The sequence below is a fragment of the Electrona antarctica genome (assembly GCF_951216825.1).
Source record: "Electrona antarctica genome assembly, chromosome: 4".
In the NCBI taxonomy this organism is placed as follows: domain Eukaryota; kingdom Metazoa; phylum Chordata; class Actinopteri; order Myctophiformes; family Myctophidae; genus Electrona; species Electrona antarctica.
The window spans coordinates 14,222,824-14,235,099 of record NC_136809.1 but is presented as its reverse complement, the minus strand read 5'-3'; the positions used below and the strand labels follow the sequence as shown (position 1 = coordinate 14,235,099).

The following is a 12,276-nucleotide window of genomic DNA, read 5'->3' as shown; positions in this document are numbered from 1 at the left end:
AGACTGCAGAAGGCCTAAAGTGGCTGTTGTTGGCAGACATACAGTACTTACTGCTGCAGGGCGGCAAAATGGGATGGAAAAATAGCCAGCTGCTGAGGTATGCTGGGAGCATTCCTGTAGCTTCTTTGTTGTATTCTCTACAGTATGTAGTCTTCTATACGCATAAGCCTGGCATTACACACCAACACCTTGCCAAATAATATAACTTATTTTCTACTCATTAGTATATCGTTGCTGTCCGGAAGACAGATGTTTTAGTTTTTTTTAAATCAGTGCTATTGAACACCCTTTACCGTACATCTGTGTGTTGGTTCAAACCCTTAAAGTATTAAAAACCTCCTAACTCCACTTGAGCTGGATGTTTTTTCATTTCCATTTTGGAGTTAGGTGATTTCTTCCAGACAGCAGAGATACCTGCATCCTGCTCTGGGACACAATTCTGTTAAGATTTCCTCCGTCTTTCTCACTTCATTAATATCAATTTCCTTCCTTTCCTCTGTAAATTGTGTTTAGGAATGTGCATTCATGGTCAGGCTTTCTTTGTATTCATCTAAATATTCCTTGCATACTGTGTATGACTAGTGTCCAACAGTGCAGTGATCCATCACAGAGGAGGTGTTCTTGTTATCTGCAGCTGATGTATGTTCTTGGACTAGACCCTAGAGTACGTGTCCCAAGCTCACTGCTGCACTTGAGAATAAAAGTTGTGTGGGGGATGGCTAATTTATCCTGTGTGCATCGAATAGCTCACTGTAAAATCATATAATACACATTAAACCTGAGTCTTAACTGAACTCTCAGACTAGTATAAATACATCAATATATAGTGTTCTAAAACGGTTAGTCCCAATACTTGATTCTGATTGGCTGGTTACCGTCACATGACCGGTGTAAATTCCACCGATAATCCACACCTTCAATCACTTCGTATCATCCTGCAGCCTTGTAGACCAGGGGAGCACTTGATTGCCTTACACACGCTGGCCGTGCCGCACTCATATGACTGTGAATGTGTGGCTCCAGGCAGCCCCGTAAAGACATCAAGCGCTATTCTCCCGTCACATAGTCTAGTGTCTACTTGCCGAGCAAAACAAGGAAGTGTGTGGCTCGCTCTGGTGGCGCAAAGCGTAGCTACTTTTGTGAATTTAATAGTTTTATGAGGTTAATATTGCTATATGTTTGTAACCGTTTTAGAAAAGCAATAAGCCACTCGAGGCCCCAGCTTACCGGGTATTTTACAATGGCTGGGGGAGAAGACCCTCCGCTCCGCGTCGGGTCTGCCTACGACCCCAGCCATTGTAAAATACCCGGTAACCTGAGACCTCTCGTGGCTTATTGCTTAAATGTGCTGGGTGCAACGGCGCCATTAGTAACGGCGTTATGTAACTACTTTTATTGGTAATGGAATTACCTAACAAGTTCGTTTTGCAATGTAGTAGTTAGTTACTTAGTTACGTTTCCAAAAAATCTAGAGTCTATTTTCCCTTCCTTCTGTGTGAATTTACAACGCGTAATGTGTATACTATACATCCTGTGTCTACTACATCCTGTAAGTTCACTTAAGAAATAAAACTATTGTTACAAGTAGCCTTTATTTTGAAGAGGAAGATGAGAGTCTGTTTCGGTTGTTTGTAGCCAACAATGATGACAGAAGCAATGGTGGACTGGTGGTGGTGTCGTGGTGATGGATTAACCACAACATGCTTTTAGCCAAAGTTCATAAAAACAATGCGTCTTTGACTTAAACAATGTAGGCTACACACTTTGGAATTACGTTAAACATGGTAGATCCTCCATGGCGGCGTTGTATAAGTTTCACGCTAGTATCATTCATCATCAACAACAGCTGCCCCCCCAAAATAACACGAACAGGTTACAAGATACTCATTCTACAGTACTGTTACTGTCACTGCCTGTAAGGATGGCCACCCTGCCATTTCTTATAAACTTTCTAGTTCATACGTGGGTCGTGGTCTGGGGAGTTGTTGTTCATGTTGTTGTTGTTCATGTGCGCCGCGGTGTGCGGCGTGGAGAGGGCATCATGCGCACTGGCTGGTTGGAGCACAACAGCCTCATTAGTATGGCATATTGTCTGTACTCTATGCACTCTTGATTTTCTGTCCAGTCCTAGTGTAGTATAGGCTGGCGATTGTGGCGAATTATATTCGTTAATAAAGAGGGAGCTGTAAAGGGGATATTGTCTATGGTCGGTATGGTGTATATCATTCTTGTTTTTAACCATTCAGGACAAATAGTGCAAACAAAACAAAATACTAGGGTACCAACATTTTCGGACACAATTGTATGTGTAGCCTTGTTTTAATGTTTTTATTTTGTCTTGTATATTGTATGATTCCTTGTACTTTGTTGTCTTCTTCAAATAAACTAGAGACTGCTGGTGTTGAATGACCATGGAGTATTGTGTTGAATAAAAGACAAGGACATTTCCATTTGAATTAAATAGTCACTGTCAAAGTTCTTCCAGTTCTCAGAATGGCAGGAAGGCTATCAAAATACAATACTTGGTTAAAATGCCTACTGCATTTCACATGATTCTGTGAAAGGTCATTTTGGTACAACTACACACCACAAAGCAGATATTTATAGATGTGTAGTCTATGACCAGATGCATGTTTCATATTACAGTTGTATGCCCTTCTTTCTCAATGTGGCCAGAATGGTTTAATTTAACTTCAACAATTGGACAGCTTTACTTTTTTAAGACATTAAACAGATGTCCAAAGTTTAACTGTAAATGTAGACAGATCACCTCAAAATGTTACTGTTCATTTGTCTCCCTTCACCACATAATAAATTACTCGTTAATCTCAATATAATCAACATTAATGTTATTTAGAGTATGGGTTCAACGGGCTACTGGATCACGTACTGTACATTGTCCAGTTCCAAATACACCTTATCTCATCTCTGTCCTGCTTAGGTTAATCCAGTTCGAGTTGATGTATAGCAGATAGCAGCCTTCTTATCATGTATAGGGGTTAATACAGCATTAATGGAAATATATGATCAAGACAGAGGTTGCCCCCGACATGGGCTGTGGAGATAAAAGCTGCCATTGTATAATGTGATGAATGTGTTTGCCTGCACCACTCTACTACTGTACCAGTGTACTATGCAGACACAGAGGAGGAGGAGGAGGAGAAGAGATAAGCAAAGCAAAGCAAAGTTATTTGTTTACCCAGGGTGAATGGACTAAGCTCGACGAACTTGTTTACAGCCAGACCCTGCTCATAGAACATTTCATGGTAGTGGTTCAATGCCTTGCTCAAGGGCACTTCAGCGGTGGTAATTTTAACGTGCCGGTCCGGGGATACGAACTGGCGACCTTCCGATAACAAGACCGCTCCGCAAACCGTTCGGCCACCGCTGCCCAGATGACAACAGTATGAAAGTATTTCCGTTTGCCTCGACAGTATTTTCTTCTTAAGCGCAGACCTTCTCTTCATTCTTCTGTCCAGTGTCCACCCATGTTTATTGAAATGTAACAAGGCCAACAGCAGTCATGGCAGGAGAAGGCTGTCAGGGACTGTTTGACCAAGACTCCCCGTTCTGCTTGTCATACATACAAAGATAAATGGATGTCTGATGGTCTTTTCTCAGATAACAGGACCAAGCTATGGCGTTTTATCGCGCACACGCACGCACACACGCACGCACGCACGCACACACGCACACACACACACACACACACACACACACACACACACACACACAAATATCACAAGAAATAAACAAGCCATATTGATTGTTTCTTTTTTTTAACACCATGCACAAAGACAATGAATGTGAGATTTGATGGGAATTATCATCTCTCTTTTTACTCAGCTGCTGAAACATGACATTTCTAGTACTAGAAATATAAGTGCGTCAGTGACTGATGACAGCATGTATACACAGAGAACATGGTGTTTGTGTGGGCTGTCTGCTAACCCCTATGTCACTCTCACCCACACACACTATCTCCCTTGTCCTAAAGAAAAGACCACAGCAGGAATGAAATTAGAGAGGGGAGACAGATACACCTACAGCATAGTACTGTTCTGTCCTGGGATGGTCAGTGATGAGTATATTTCATGTAAACATGTTCAGAATAATCTAGATACCAATTCACTCTGATTGAGGTTATATTTGGGACACGTTTATATAGATTTTCTGAATATCACAAATACACACTCCTTTACTTTACACCTGTAAACCTGTGATGTAATGGGACAAAGTTGATGCTGAAGTCCGAATCTGTTCTATTATTCAAATCGGCGTGGCCGAGACTATGTTTTGCACCCTGTCTGTGTCCCCGTTACGTCCGTCTGTTTGTGAACAGCTAATCTCCCCTGTTGACCTGATTGACGTGAAACTGTGCACACACACTCCCTTTTTCTACTCAGCCTATGTCTCATAGGAGGGCTATGGTCACTTCAGAAATCCATCTACCAGCGACATCATCGTTCATCATCACGAGAATGATGACATCATGGTAACTTTTCAGGAATAGAAAGCCTTCAGTTTCTATTAGCTTGGATTCTCCATCGATGATGTCACTGGTACAAGGGTTTCTGAACTGCACACAACCCTCCTATGAGACAGACTGAGTAGATTTTGTTTTATGTTTTTGCCATTTTATTTATTTATTTATTAGTGAGGACCAATTATATGAAGATAGGTTGAAAAGTGATGAAGTCGTCCTTTAAGTGGTTAAAACATCTAAAATATATCTTAGTAAATGAGACGAGGTGTTTACATTCTTTGGTATCAGGTTTATCTCAGGACATCTCAGTAATAACTTTAGGGTAAAATCAGGATACGATATTAATAATTATCAGGACGTCTCACTCCAGAAATAGCAAACCATACTATGTACATGTGGCAATACTAAGTGTTATTGGAATAATGTGAAAGCACAAAGACCCAGAGAGTGAAGAGTACTGCTGGATGCCGCTGAGGCTTTAAAAATACACACATTGAGGATGAATGAGGAATTCACAGATTAAACATGAACTTTCACAAATGTTACGAATGTGCTGTTCTGACAGGTTTACTTGTGTTGTTGCCACTGTGTTTGTTTAATATGGAGCGCGCATGAGGGAAATCATGCGCGCTGCGAGAGCAAGACAGTGCGAGACCAAGACAGAGAGAGAAGTCAGAGAACTAGAAAAAGTGCTCCTCGGAGCTGCTTTTTCGGAGCAGGTCAGGAACGTTTGTGATGTTTGGACAAAATGGGTAGGATGGAGAGAGAGAGCAGATGAGGGAGAGAGAATTAGGAGTTGAACAGTGGGTGGTCTGGTTCTACTGGTGCCTTCTCCGTGTTCACTCATATTAAGTGTGACCCAATTAAAGTAAGTGCTACAATGTGACGAGGGAGCAAAGCGTTCCACTGCATTACTAAAAACATACACTGTACAAACAAACAAGCTAGTTCAACAGGACCCTCCTCTTGCATCACACATCTGCAAGGCTGTTAAGAGGGTGGCCAGTGTGTTCCTTTGAGTGGACGTCGTGGCTCAAGCACTTTCATCTAATCTAAAACATTACAGGCTTTCACTCAAATGTCACTCCAGCTCCAGCACTGTATAATATAGGCCTATGTGTGTGTGTGCTTGCTTACGGCCTACGGTTACACCAATTCTGAAGCCTGGCATTCCGGTGTACCGCCATTACTAACCCTGTCCCGACTACGGAAGCCACGTAGTCGGAATGCCACTCTGTCCCCCATATGTACATGCTCACATGATGCATGCACAACCTGCACGCGCACATGCACATGCACACACTTAAAATGAGGATTGTCCTCTTCAGCTTTGTATTCTGTGTTCATGTACTGTACTCTGTTCCTCTAAAAAAGGCACTTTTTGACAAATCTCATCTTTAATGGTCCTTTCCAGTAGATTTGACTTGAGTTTTACTTGAAGCAGCACAAAAAAAACACACATTGACTTAAGAGGGGACAGAATGACCCCTCTCTATCCCCTTGCGACTTGTGACTATGTGTCTCTTTCGTGTGTGCAACAAGCTACTAATTGAGATGAATGCTCTGTCATATTTCGATTCAGACACTCCTACTTTTTGATGTTCAGTCTCTGCGTATTTTACAGCTAACAGGACATGGCATGTGTCCGTCGCAGGCCAAAGTAAACCATACTGTTCTGTACAAGTCAAGTCGGGCCGAGTCCAAACTCACAGCAAGTGCCCTGATCTCTGGCCAGCAGGCGGTTCCCACACAATGTCTCTAAGGTCCACTTGCCAAACTGTATTTTACTACTGGCAGCTAGAAGAACATGCCTGGATATCCTCAAGGGGGCAACAGGTCCTTGGTGCCCAGCCAAAAGTGCACTGAGTAGGGCTGAGACGGTCCACTGAGGTGCCTGAGATGAACTGCCAGGGCTGTACAGAGTTATGACAGCTGGAGTGGTGGTACTGTAGGTACTGGAGGTCCGAGTTTTACTGACAGATGTGAATTACAGATGGTGGCTGCACACACGATGTGATCTGATAAGTTAGGAAAAGATGCTTCAAAATCAATGATTCCCAGAAGAAGACAGTTCAAATGAAAATCAAGATGTCATACTTTATTTTGCTGGCTGGTGCAGCTTGGAAAAATGTATTCTTCAAAACTGTAAATCTGAAAATTCTCCCTCTCAGAGACATTGGTTACACGAGTAAACTTCCCATTGTAGTCCTGAAAAGATTGTATACTTAAGGAGGAAACCAGCAACATTTGAGAAAATATATATGTCTATATATAATATATAGCAATGATATCTTTATCATTGCGTCCTGGTAACTAAATGGGACATTCTATCATCATGTTTTAATTTATACAAATGTAAAGATTGGAACTTGTACTGTACCAGGGATCTGTGTGGGTACTGGGTGGGGTATTTTATGTTTTATTTTTTGCTTTTGTTGTCCTGTCTTTGTTTTTTGTATCATTGTGGGGAAAAAAAGACCTGTTTGTCTAAGTAAAAATATCTTAAAAAAAGAAACGAACATCAAGATGTCACCTCACTATGCCCGTCTGCATTTATCTGCAAGACATTCACACACTCACTTGTTCTGATTGACATTCCACCAAACAATGCTGCATTTGTATTGCAATAAAAATCACACCCGTGTGAAGTGAGGGGTGCTCTAATCATCGTACATCACCATCAAGAATGGTGGTCCCTTATTGGCCAGGGGTTCATTGTCAATGGCATTTGGATACAGACACATTTGAATGCATCAACTATTTCAAGTATTTTCCCTGGACCAAATGAGACACCGAAAGAAATAAAGGAAAGAAAAAGAAAGGAAAGGAAAGGAAAGGAAAGGAAAGGAAAGCTAGCAAGCAAGAAAGCAAGCAAGCAAGAAAGAAAGACGAAGGAATGACGGAAAGAAAGAAAGAATAGGTCTACATAGAGACATACATATGGCTGTTTTGTCAAAGCCCAAAACCTCTAGCTCGAACAAAAAGGAAATAGCAAATTCACTCATCGAATTATTGAAGTCACATATCATCATCATTTTTCGACCGCGGTCGAGATCATGGATTTCACAATGCCACGCCAGACTTCCCGGTCCTTCATTGCCACCATAGACATATATACATAGACGCCCTTTCCGGCTCTGAGGCGAGTGTCACCAATTGAAGGCGGAAGCATTAGCGGAAGCAAGGCGGAAGCTTGTCAAGCTTCCGCGTGCGTAACATAAGTCCCGGAAAAGACGCGCTGTGATTGGCCAGTAGTCACTTGAGTGACAGCGAGAGACATGGAGTCGCATGAGTGACGTCACTTGGGCAGCGACGCAGTCGCCTTCAGCAAATGCCTTCAGCACTTCTAAATAAGAAAGCTGCGGAGAACTGTTGCTTTGTGTTCACTCTTTAATGTTTTCTGTTAGTAATCTAATCCCCCTGGCTCTGATGTTGTATTGTTAATAACTTTGTTGTTTGTGTGTTTGTCTTGTTTTGTATTGTAATGTATATTGTCATGACTGTTATAAAGATTTGTTAAAAAAAAAAAAAGCCTTCAGCACTGCACTTCCGCCTTCATTGGGATACACGTCGCTCCAATGAACTGCAGCGGCAAATGAGGCATCTATTTCTTATAATATCTATGATTACCACCCCCAGTTCCTGCTTACTGATGCATGTGTCCCTAGCGATGACATCAGGGAACGATAGTTTTCTACCTCTACCTCTAGTTTTCTACCACATACCTCTAGTATGTGGTATACCTCTTTTCTACCTCTAGTTTTCTACCACATACACATAGGCTACTGCTCCCTGTTACAACTCACATACCTCCAATGGCAGATACAACACTTACAAACTGTACTAGATTCACATCAGCATTCAATTCCGGAGCCACAAACGGTTACTGAACATGTTTCATTGCCACCCAGTCATTGGGTCCCAAAATGACAGTAATAGTACACCAGCTTGAATCAGACTAGTATACCATACAACACAAGCAGCAGCAGCAGCAGCAAAGAAGCAAAAAACAAGTTCCTACCTTTGAGCCGTCTTCTACTTGACTCCATCAGTTGTGTAAGTGATGCCAGGGTCAAACTTGGAACCCATGGATAGAGAGATAGAGCCTCCGTCTCTTCAGTTCATGATGAGCCCTCCAACGGCGTCTCCAGTCATCTCCATCCTCCATACTGTACAATGTACATCTGGCTAGCTGGCCAGTACTTTCCTCCCAGTATCAATGGCTGCCACTGATTACCCTCATTCTCTTGGCTGAATGGACTCAGGGCTAAGAAGACGCTGAGCTTGGGGTCATCACCCTGACTCGTGTACCTGACTACCTGTGGAGCAGGTTGAGAGAGGCAACATAAGCTTTAAGTACTGTAAGTAAGGTAAGTAAGGTAGAAAGAAAGAAAGTGAGATGACCAAAAGCCACATAGCCTACAGGGCTGGACTGAGTCAAGAATTCCACCCACCACAACCGGCAAGGAGATAGCAGATAGTCTGCTGTATACTCCCTGTCACAGCCTAGTATACATGATAGTGTCCATATACGTAATGTTAGTTTTATAATCAAATAAATAATACATTATTTTTTGGAAGGAATGTGGGGACTTGCCTGGACTAGAGTATGCCTTGAAATAAATTGTGCAATTCAGGTTGTAATGGTGCGTTCACACGGGCAGATGAAACGATGCAAAGATGTACATGTGAGTTGATTTGGAGCAGCTACATGAATCACTGCGTCTTTGCAACGTCATGTCGCTGGCTTCTATTGACAATGAATGGTAGACTGCATAGTTTAAAGCTGCTATAAGCAATATTGTTTCAGGTAAATCACTCCCAAATATTCAAAGATTTTCCTAGACCTAGACGCTTTGTCATTGGTTGATTTGCCTGTCTACTTCCTATCTTGGCAATGACAAAGCTTCTAGGAAATGTGGCCCCTAGATGTGTCACAGTTGACTACATTTTTTGACATATTATATGCGTGTGAACTCAATATAACACTATATTTCAATATCACTTTCAATTAAACCATCATTGGTAATGGTAAACACTTTAGAATGAAGTTTCATACAAGCACAAACTCAATACAAAGACTTAACTGTGAGTGGACGACCCAATTAAGCATTACACTTGTTTACAAGAGGGTCCACCTTGTTCAATTCATCAAAACATTTAGAGACGTACAATTTGGTGCTGTGACTGTGTGACACCCCAAACAAAACATTGTGTCTGTATATTTATTCTAATATATAGGACCCATGCACACAGCACTTCAAGCACCTTTGTTTCACCCTCCTCCCCTCACTCTCACACGCGCACGTTAATGCGTAGCATAGGTAGCTAACTCACCTGAAGAATAAAAACAAATGGAGTATGAACAAAATTAATTCACTTCTCTTTCAAACGGTCACACACAAGTTGAGACTGAGCAGTTTTCACTCCCTAACAAGCAAGAACACTCCACTCAACTTCCATGAGGTCACAGTGTAAAGTTACATTATAAATATTGTTTATTTCCAAACAAAGCTCCTGTTTGTCTGTTTGCAGGTGATGTGTGAGTGGACTAGTGGAGGGGGGAGGGGGCGTGGCTACCGGAGGTTTTTAAAGCCTACTCAATACAGGGAGTGGCCGAACGGATAGCGGCGCGGTCTAGATACCGGAAGGTTCCCAGTTCGAACCAGCCGTCCGACACGTTAAAATTACCACCGCTGAAATGCCCTTGAACAAGGCATCAACCACTACGATGAAATGTGTTCTATGAGCAGGGCCTGGCTGGAAACAAGTTCTTAGAGCTTAGCCCAGATACCCTGGGTAAATATAGATTTCATTTCATTTCATTTCATTTCATATTATTATGCATAATATGCACATAATATGCACATAATATGCACATACTGTCACGGGGCAACCCGTGCCCTATATACAAACACACATGAAACTGTTTCCTATAACATGCAAGGACTATTGTTTTAAACTTTATTGAAATGGTAATCACTGATTGGTTAGTTGTCTCTCCTGCACTGCTGGTGGCATTTCCCTTGATGAGGAAGGGGCCAAGTGCAATGCAGGAGAGGGGTGTTTCTTCCTATGCTTTGAGTTATTGAGTAATTGTCATTGAGTTGTCATTCTGATTTATACTTGTTTAATTGTAACACATTTTTGAGAATGTTTAGGTTACTTGTTATTCAAAGTATTTATATTAGTGAAGTATTTGAGGAGAAATGTGCTAATTGAGTCTGCGCCCAGTGGTAGGATCCACTCCTATTTAAAGGAGCTGGCAGTGACAGGCTAGTGAGTTAGAAGTGGGCAATGACACAGGTAACATCCCTGAGGGAGAGCTACAGGGCCTTGTATAAGCAAGGTACAGCCTGAAGAGAGCTCTTAGCCAGTTGGGTTTTGTTCAGTAAGTGTGTGCTCAAGTGTTTATTTCATTCTTCAGTATTATTATTATTGTTTTCATACGGTGGAATCTGTACTGGACTTTGGTGGAGGAGTTTTGGGGGAAAATAAAGACCCTTAAACTGCATTTCTGACTGTTCTTGGAGCCTTGGCCGTTCGGGCAACTTCACACATACTATGCATAATATTTAATATAATATGCACATATGCACATAATATGCATAATACTAGAAAAAGTGCCCCTCGGGGCACAGGTCACCACCAGGGCAGGTCAGGTTGTGGCCTCCTGGTGGTGCTATAATAGGCCAATGTGAAAAGGGTGCCATTTCTTCATACGCTTTTGATGGCAATTGGATGATTTGAGGCATTTTGTTCCAAAAATGTGTTTTGCAAAAATCAACCTGTTGGTGGCGCTATAACAGGCCAATGTGAAAAGGGTGGGATATATTCCTCAGCCTAGTAAGAAAATGTGTGAAAGATTTCATGTAAATTGCATGCTGCGTTCATGATTTGAGGCTTTTGTTCAAAACGGGGCAATCTTGCAAACTGTGAATGCCAATTATAGCCAATTAGGATGGAATATGAAATATCGGACAGATCCGACTTGAGCACATGACCATAGAGATACTGTGTAATATCAAAAAATGTGTTTTACAAAAGTCGGCCTCCTGGTGGCGCTATAAAAGGCAGATGCGGAAAATGCAGGTCAAAGGTTTGTCCTTGGCCTCTAGGGAGTGTGCATGCAACATTTCACGCAGATCGGTGCAGTTTTAGGTAAAGAATGTGAAAAGCTGCCTCATGGTGGCGCTATAACAGGCCGCTCTGGAAAATGTGGGGCAGAGGTTCATCGTTGGCATTCAGGGAGTGTGTGTGCAAAGTTTGGCATCGACCGGGTTAACAGTGCCGGAGATTAGCTGGTAACAGACGGACGGAAGGACGGAGACACACACACACACACACGGACACGGACAGAGTGCAAAACATACTCTCTCCCCATGCCTTCGGCCTGGTCGAGACAATAATAAGGTAATAATAATGGTAATAATAATAATAAATCTCTAAACAAGTCATTTTCATAAATGATACAGCTACATATACCTGACAGAATCAAGGGCCCATTTTTGGAACAGTTCTTAGTATGCAACGATAAGATTTCCCCATGGGATTTTCAATAGAAAAAACTAAGACTTCATGACCCAGGGGTAGCGTGAGTGACGTCAGGACTTCGGACGGTACTATGATAAAGGCAGCACTGAGGTCGAGGAGGATGTTGAAAAAGCCAGTGTCAGAGGAAAGCAGAAGGTCATTTGTCACTTTGATGCGGCTAGCCTCTGTGCTGTGTTTGGAGCAGACACTGGATTACAATTGTTCATAGAGATCATTTGTTTCCAAATAACTGGTGA

The 12,276-nt window shown here is 42.1% G+C and overlaps 1 protein-coding gene across 1 annotated transcript in view; it reads right to left on the bottom strand.

The window, feature by feature from the left end:
* LOC306922553 (stromal cell-derived factor 1-like) overlaps positions 1-10,033 on the bottom strand; it is an 86,326-nt gene extending 76,293 nt beyond the window's left edge. The window contains exons 1-2 of the mRNA XM_079500236.1: positions 9,824-10,033; positions 8,508-8,805 (exon numbers count right to left, since the gene is read on the bottom strand). The gene's annotated coding sequence lies outside the window, so the exon portion shown is untranslated. The remainder of the gene's footprint in view (positions 1-8,507; positions 8,806-9,823) is intronic.
* Between the last annotated feature and the right edge of the window lie 2,243 nt (positions 10,034-12,276).